Source organism: Zingiber officinale, unplaced genomic scaffold (assembly GCF_018446385.1).
Source record: "Zingiber officinale cultivar Zhangliang unplaced genomic scaffold, Zo_v1.1 ctg49, whole genome shotgun sequence".
Classification (NCBI taxonomy): domain Eukaryota; kingdom Viridiplantae; phylum Streptophyta; class Magnoliopsida; order Zingiberales; family Zingiberaceae; genus Zingiber; species Zingiber officinale.
In genome coordinates this window covers 26,109-35,281 of record NW_024589949.1, presented here as the reverse complement: position 1 = coordinate 35,281, position 9,173 = coordinate 26,109, and the positions used below count along the sequence as shown (strand labels likewise).

At 33.8% G+C, this 9,173-nt stretch overlaps 1 long non-coding RNA gene across 1 annotated transcript; it reads left to right on the top strand.

Annotated features, from left to right (window-relative positions):
• Positions 1-774: 774 nt before the first annotated feature.
• LOC122037468 lies at positions 775-8,456 on the top strand. The gene is made up of 3 exons (XR_006127651.1): positions 775-6,022; positions 6,106-6,162; positions 8,257-8,456. It is a non-coding gene; the product is annotated as an uncharacterized LOC122037468 (long non-coding RNA).
• The last annotated feature ends 717 nt before the right edge of the window (positions 8,457-9,173 follow it).

The window sequence follows — 9,173 nt, the reverse complement described above, 5'->3', positions numbered from 1 at the left end:
GTGATTAGTGCTAGGTGTTGTTTCTTTACTCTGCATATTTGTATCTGTCGAGTGTTGGACTCACCCGCCTCCATTGTTGTTATTTTCGGTTGATGTTGTCGGAAGGGAGTTTCATCGCTAGTCCCCACTGCGTAGTCTCTCCTCTGGTTTTGAGTTGTTGTTTTACTTTAGCTTTTCGCTATCAGACTTTGTTTTAGTTTTGTTTTGGACTTACATATGGATATTTTATGGAATCTTTCCGTTGGATGAACTTTTAGTATGATTTGGATTTACTCTACTACATGCCTGCCTGGACGGCAGAAGAGGTAAGAAAAATCGGATTTGGGCTTTACGAGTGTAGTTGAGTAGGGTTGATTTCGAGTCAGAGTATTACTATGTTGTTTATTTTATTAACTGCGTGGTTGTGACAGCCAGAGGCTGAATACATATATAAACTGCGTGGTGATTGATTTTATTTACTGTTATTATTCCAGCCGCCTGTGGCTGAGGTATATGAGATGTAGAAAAGTTTCAGATTGTCCACCATACAGGGGAGATGCTGTCGAAATTTTCTCGGACAGGGACTCCTCTGGGGGCGTGACAATTTAGTGATACCACTAAATTTGCATGCGAGTGAGGACAAAGCACGTTGAAAGGACCTCCGGTGGTCTGTGGAGCTAGTCGTCAACCCGATGGGCAATTCAGGTAGCGTTCCCGGTTCAGTTCGGGTGGGGCCCGCCCGAGCCGGGGCGTTACATGTTTGGACTTCGTGCCAACTATCCGGTCGGCCCGTCGACCTAGCTGGGCTTCTCTTGCACACTTCGTCAAGGTGTTAGATCACAACGAAACTAACTTAACCTACTTTGTCATTTATCAAAACCTGAGTTAGACCGTCAGTGCTAACCGCACCAACAAATACTTCTTGGAGGAGGATATTGGCAATGAGTTTGATTAGGGAGTTCAGTTTTTTGTTGGTTGTATAGGTTATAAAGTTTGGACATCTTGTGTGATGGATGCATATGCTTATGATTCCCAACACTATTCCCCTACTATTTTATTGTTTTCCAATTCGAGGTCAACCTTTGCATTTACGTTAACATTGATCGAGATGGAGCTTTTGGTGTCACGTTCTTGATGTAAATCTGTGAGGTTGTTTGTATAATTGAGAATGCAATTTTAGTAGTAAGCTCAATCTTTAGCTCACTTTTCTACGAGGGAAGGAAACAACTAAGGAAAGAAAAATAAAATCTAGAACACATTAGTAAATTTTTTTTTCTAGCTTTTGTTCCCTTCTTGTGAAGGAAAGAAATAGAGTGCTCCTTTGTTCCATTTCATGAAGGGAATCAATGAGGGAGAGCAACCAAAGTTTCAAAATTTATTTGTTAAAAAATATAAATCAAGTATAGAATTGGGAGCAAAACAATCCTGATTCTTTTTTGGTTGGATTGTGTCCATTGCATGTGAATAGTTCATGTTTATCCAAATTAACTGGAAGAAAATTTGGGTTGAACTGGATAAAGAATTTCATATTCCTTACCTCCTGTCTTCTATTTCTGCCAAAGAAAACATTAGCAAAGGACTGACGGATAAATCCTTCTGCCAATTACTTATTTCCTTTGTGTTTCCTACACTCATGAGAGACACAACCTTGGGGCCTTAATTTTGCAAGGAAAGCTGATTACTGAGATATTTTTGTCCATTCTATTCTTTTTTTTTTATTTCTAATAGATGGTAAAACACACACGATCTTCTTCACCAGTTGAGTATAAATTAGGCAATATATAAAACAACATAAATAATTATTGAGAAAGATTAACAGTGGAGGTTTCGAAATCATATACACAATATGTGGTAGAGCCACCACATAAAGCATATCCAGTATGGTTATAGCGCCTTCATTTACTGCCCATACCTTAACACCATTGTATAGATAATAATGCCAAATAGCATGTCAAAAAGTACGACTATATGAGTTTTTTTAATTACTATATAGTATATAAAATAAGTAAATCAAATCCATATATGCAAACAAATATAATGTCTAATCACTTAACAATTAAATTAATTATTCTAACCAATGTGGGCATAGATAATATATATAACACTAGATACATAATACATAACAATTAATGCTAATCAATTGGCAAATCCATAAAAGATATGTAGATGAATTCCTAAAAATACACATGCCATTAGATTTTATTTTGCAATTTTATTGAATCAATCTGCAGTAATTTGGATATGTTGAAATGGGAGAAAAATTATTGAGATAATATTAATATGCTCAGATATGACATCCTAAATAAGTCAGCGTTGTAGCTAAACCATAATGGTTGGGTCTAACATAACTTGATAAATAATCAATCATTTGGACTTTGACAAGCTTTGTTGCATAATCCTTATGTCGCCATAAGTAGATACAGTATAGGTCATCCCCTCACTAGATAAGATTATGACTCTATACATAGACTTTTATAATATTTGTAACAGTAAACGTATTGTTTAGGTGCATTCATGCCTAGATACATCTATAGAAGGGTGTTTCTGACAATTAACATTACTACTTCTTCTGACATGATTATTGTATCCAAATCTCTGATGATTTTTCTTGTAATATTTTGTTGCCCAGGTTACACACAGTTTCCTCTTCCAACAGATATATTTGATACATGGCGCAAATGTGCTTTTGGTTAAGTTACTTTTAAGTTCCAAGCCTTTTTTTTGATAAGTAAAAAAATATATATCAAAGCAAGACCAAGGTACAATACCCAAAAATTAGTAGCGGCTCATCTTTGACATAATGTTAGATAAAAAATACTCCCAAACTCCAACAATCATGAATTTGTGCATTTTTATAAAATTTCTCACTCTTTGACTATCCCTCATCAAAGATGCAACTGTTCCTAGATCTCCATGTAAAGTGTATCAAAGCCGACATTACAAGGTGTCTGGTTTTAGTCAAGAGACGACCTCCTTTGAAGACATGCCTAAAGACTAAGAGCATCCACATGCAACATTTGGGTTACACAAGATTATCGTAGCATCAAGGATGCCGGTGGGCTGCCATGGCAAAATTTGGGTTACGTAGCAAAAATTTGATGTTGCATTTAAATTTATCAATTTAATTTAATTTTGAGTAACAGAGTGTGATTGCATCAATTTGGTATCAATGCCAATCTTATTTGCCTAGTTGTGCTCAATAAAGTCAAATAGTCTAAACCGTTCAACATGTCGTTTGGATAAATTATTGAAACTTAATATAGGTAATCTATTCTATGTAATTGTATTAATAATGTCAATGAGTGTGTACATTATAGACCCCTTGACATGCCACAAATCTTATTAAGATAAATTGAAATAATATTTATTATTTTTTTTTGTAGCTTTTAACATCAACATTGTACTGTTGCAGGTAGAACATAAAATCCGAAATTTGGCATATAGTTGTGTTCTATTCTTCTTTTTTTTTTATCTCCTTCGTCGTACCACTCCAATTCTCCATTAGTGTTGTAGGTTGAAACATCAACACAATACTGAAATATTATGGTTCTAGCGAAAGTCTGAAACTCTCGACACAGCTATTGATTAGATTGACTTGAAGTAGTCCTTGGGCATCATATAGTATAGCCAAGATGGAGGATATATATGATTAAAAAATTTGTGTTTTGGCTGCCAAATATTGTCTAGATCTTCATTTACATAATTGTACTCTCTCTTAAATTGCAATTGCATAGTAATATGAGGTAAATGAATACTTCTATTTACTTCATCTGTTTAGCTTTGCTTGAAGTTTTTAGATTCATTAAAACTGACAAAAGTTTATTTTAATAAGCCAAAATTGAATTCTCGATTTGAATGAAACTATACCTTTTCTTCTTATATGCATTTGCATCATTATTCCTACCCAGTTTTGTTGCCTATTCTAATATTTCTTTTTTTTTTAAATTTTATTTACTCACATTTTATTGGATTCTTTTTTTTTAAATCATTAGTTTCAATGATAAAATAAGTGATGCAGTTTTAGGTGGATCACCATTTGATCATCCACTTCAGCAAGGGTTTGTTATTGGTTTATCATTGGAAGTAACTCTTGCTTAACTTTGCATTTCCTTCTCAATTTATTATTTTTACATTGTTGTTTTATAGCTATAACTATAACTATGCCAATTCCAGTGCTAGTGTTGGTGGTCATGCAGCCAAGTTAGTCCATTCAAATTGGTTAACTTATGCTACAACTGATGCTAGGTGCTTCAAAACTGATTTTGATACATGAACATTCCTTAGTAGGATTGTCCTCAATTTGAAATACTAGTCCATTGGACATCAAACTCACAAACTTGCTAACTTTGGTATCGTTAACAAAGGAAGTTTAACCAAGTAGCCACCTAATGAGGCTCTTGAATTTTCTTCTAGTCAACATGAAATGGGTTAATCCCCTCATTTGTCTTAGTTAGCATGAACTAACTAATTGAAATTTCACTTCATTAGGAAAGAAAAAGGGTAGCCTAATGCACGAAGCTCCCGCCAATGTGAGGTATTGGCGGTCTCAGGGAAGGATGTATTGTACGTAGTCTTATCTTACATTGCAAGAGGCTGTTTTAGCGACTTGAACCCATGACCTCTTGGTCATATTGCAATAACTTCATTAGGAAATAGTTCAATAAAATAACATTTTAATCACCTATTCTCCTTGCATAGTATAATCCCTAAATATGCAATGGTTTGTTTGAATTTATTGAGAAAAATAGTATTTCAATGAATTGGAACCTCAAAAACCCAATTAGCATTGACTACCATGACAGTATTGACTTTAATCAACTTGAAGAACCCATTTGGACTATTACCTATTCTTAGCTAGATATCAAAGATATGTTAGTTGTAGAAACAATATATTTTGAGTTTTCACTTTACCTTAATTAGTAAATATTAAATACTACTATTGTTTTGTACCTTTGAACTTTGGTGCAAAGTAACGAATGTATCAGTAGGTGTTGTTTGAGAAGTTCAATTGAAGAGTAATATCACAAGGTTAATCCATGAAAAAATGTTAATTATAAACTATATGGATAGTTTCTATCTTGAAACCTCCATTTATTTTTTGCCTTAAGCATATACATGTTGTACAAATTTGATATTATTTTTTTCCCTTTTAAACCTAATGGATGTGACCATGGTTACAAATCTATCTCGGATGATATGCTGTCATCTTCTACAGATCACATAGTTTCCTTCTTTATTTATTGATATCGTATGTGTTTGAAATCTCACTTTTAGTAGGCTTCCTTGTTCCTTCCAACCTTTTATTGCTTGAGGTTGATACTTGGGTAGGACTAACTTGGGAACTATGCAATGCAATAAATAATAGGATGAGAAGGATAATGCCAAACTTGAAGGGTAGCCTAGATGCTGACATCCTTGTATTTCTATGTGAAGGGACTCCTTGTTTTCTTCTAAGGTTTTTTTATGGTTCATGTTTTGTTCCAAGGTTGCATCCTTTAAAGAGTTGTCACTGGTTCTGATATCCTGTTTCTTAAGAAATGACAAAGGTTTATCAAGGTACACAGTAGACCCACCATGGCCTATAACAACAAACTATTATTTATATAACAATTAATCTCATAGATCCTGTAACTTATACTATACCAACAACCTTTTCTCAATTAGGTTGTAAGTAATTCTAAAAAAAACTACTAGATGTTTGAAGTAGCCTAGTGCAGGACTTTGTTTTACCAAGTAACTACTGAAAATAATATTGCAAGGAGGTTTACCTTAACTTTAAATGCTAAGGATAGAAAACAAGTCTCAGATTTCAAGATAAATCTAAGGCTCTATAAATAATTTGATGAAATCAACTTTTGCTCTGACTATTATGTTTATAATACTCATGACTTGTAATTACTAAGTTACTTTTATATTTTTGTAAGTATTTGATCCAACTAATGATGTTGCTTTATTTTTGAAGGTTGGATTAGCTGCTATCCTAAAGGGCTTTGTCCTAACATGTCAAGATGGAACAACATAGCTCTCTATGTCCTTGCACTAAGTATAGTAACATGATATGTTAACTTTATGTTCTATAATGTGCTAAATTCCTGATTAAATAATTTTTTTTATAAATGTTTTCAGTTTCAAGCATAGTTTTAAGCATGGCCAGTATCAATGTTTGTACAGAGTAGTATGGCTGTAAGTATAATGCACTTGCTGAGCATTATGTCTTATGTCCAAGTCTGATTGATTCGGTACATGACTAGAGTATTCCAATTGAAGCAATTAATTAAATTGTTTGGGGTTTTATTTTTATTTTTGTCTTTTATGTTGTTTTGTTTTCTTAGGACATGCTTTCTTCTTTTTGTCTTGTGTCTTACTCTCTCTAATTTTTGTGTATCTCCCTCCTCATCCATCTTTTATTCCTTTGGTGTTGAATTGGCATAACTACCAATTTAGTGTCAGTACATACTGTATCAACCTAACACCAACCTTTATCTAGCATGAAATGATACTTTGAACATATGCTTTGATCTTGAAAATTTAAACTGCCTTCTTTGGTGCAACAGTGCTCCAGATTTACAATTACAACATGTACATTTCACATGAACTAATATCATCTCATTATATGGTTGATACAAAAGGATACATGGTTCTATACAATGTACCATGGTCCTATACAATGTACCATGGTCCTATACATGGTTCCATATTACGTTTATAACATTTTCTTTCCTGATATTTCTGGTCTCACATTGATCATATATGTACTATCTATCTGCAAAGAATCTTGTAATGTGAAAATAGTTTCAATAATGTTTTTCTGCCCCAAGTGAAGATTGCCACAAAATTTTGACTAAATGCCCACCAACCTTATTGCAACACTCCAGTTTGCATCTAATACCGCTTAAATATTGTAGTTTTCTGATGCTTGAGGATACATTCATCATGATCTAAGGTAGAAACTACTCGGGTTCTTCAGGAAGGGGAAAGAAAAGCTATTTTTGTGAGAAGGAAGTGTTGATCGAATCATACGTTGAGAGGGGAGGGAGATGATTGTTGGAAGATGGTGGTAAAGGGCAGGGATGCGCCTTTGATAGAGAAGGGAAGTAATGCGCCTTTCATAGAGAAGGGTCGTGAGGGGCTGTTGTGATTAGATAAGGGGCAGTACTGGGTGGTGGTGGGTGGCAACTTGGTGATAGTGGCGGCTTCAATTTGGTGAGGAAGGGCAGTAGTAGCCGTTGTGGGCAGCGCCCACATTGTGGCTCAAGGAAGGGAAGGCGGCGACAACCCTCCCATGCCTCCTTTTTATTTATATGTTATATGTATTATAATAGTCTGGATTATGGTTGATCACTGAAAATAACATAGTAATATAGCAGTTGATACAGTAAATTTGCTCTAGGTTTAAAGTTCTGGTGCTGAGATCCATTTCATTCTTAGCTCAAAATGGTTTAGTACTTGTGCCCATATGGTTAGCTGACAACATGGTCCCCTGATGCCATAATCAATTTAATTTTTTTTTATCATGCACCCAAATAGTCAATTTCCTTCTCCACATGAACCTGAGAAAGATTTATTTCTAACCAAATGCAGTGTATTGGTTCTTAGGAAATGTTACAGAATTATTCTAGGATCTTCATATGAACAACAAGAATAACGGCTGAGAATTGTATTTCTAATTTTCATTTATATTGTAGTTTCCAAATTGCTCTTAAAGTTATTCTGAAAACCCATATGAAGAAAAGCAAGTTCACTTTAGGATGCTTCTAAAACTTCTAGATCTAATACTCAAGCTGTATGGACAAGTATTCTTTAGCACTTACATGAATTTTTGGAAAAAGTCATGTATGAAATTATCTTAAGACTTTTCGTGGATAACTATGGTTGTCTTCTGATGAAGACTTTATTTAGTCATTAAAATTTTCTAGATATTCTTACTCTAATATAAGCGAATCTATTAATTTTTTATTTATTCCTTCTGTAATGATGCTCTTCTTTGCTTATGATCTAATGGGGATGGAATTGTTTTTCTTCATTCTATACTAAATCCTTCAAAGTTTTGTATGTATGATGCTTACTGATTATCTAAATTTAAATTTAACATTCAACATCTCAAATATAATCTAATAGTAAGTTTCTATAATAATCAAATATTAATATAAATATGTTTTAATTAATTCCTCAGTAAAAGTTACCAGGACATTTCTCCTTCATTCTTTGAAGATGTAACTAAGACTACTTCCATCAAGAAAGCTCTTCTAGTTACACTAGCTTCTGTTCATTATGCAGGAGGAATACTAATGCTTCTGGGCTTTGGTGACATTGATCCCAGACAATTTTACTAGAATCGATCTCTCTGACATATACATTGCAATTTTTCATTCCTATGCTTCATATGCAAATCAAACAAGAAAGAGGTAGACCAAAGAAGACTTCATTAGCTACGATAAAATAAGATAAAATTTATTTAAATATACACGATAATATAGTAGGAGATAGATCCCTATGGTGTAAAAGCATTCATATAGCGGACCCACCTAGTGGGATAATGCTTTGATGTTGTTGTATGCTTCATTTTGTTGATGTATAATTCTTCACATGTTTCATTCAACACTTGTTATTTGGCATTGGTTTACAATTTTTTTAATATGCCTTTGCTCAATTTTATACAACAAACTAAGATACACGTATATCTTGGCACTTCACTGTTCTGACTCATTTTTTCTGAGCTTTTCATATGAATCAGCTATAATATGCCTATTCTCATTGATGCAGTGTTGATATGAATCACCTAGAAAGGGACCTAAAATTTCTTGTGGTAATTTGATCTTTTCCTTTTGTATGATTTTATGGCTTGTAGATGCATTTATAACAAAATGCTTATGTTACTAGATGTAGAATTATACGAAGAGAAAAATAAAATGCATATATTCATCTCTACATAATTTACAAAGATTCCAACTAAAATAGGAGTATGCAGGAGACACTAGAAAAGGAGGATCACAAACAAAAGGAAAATAAAAATCTCTCTCAATCACAGATTGACCTCTCTTTTCCTTCTATGTTACTTCCCTTATCTATCAAATCAAATTAGAATATTCTTTAATACTGTCAACACTCCTCCTCAAGTTGGTGCAAAGGTATCTATCGTGCCCAGCTTGTTGACTTGAAATTCAAATGTCGATTTCAACAAGCCCTTGGTCAAC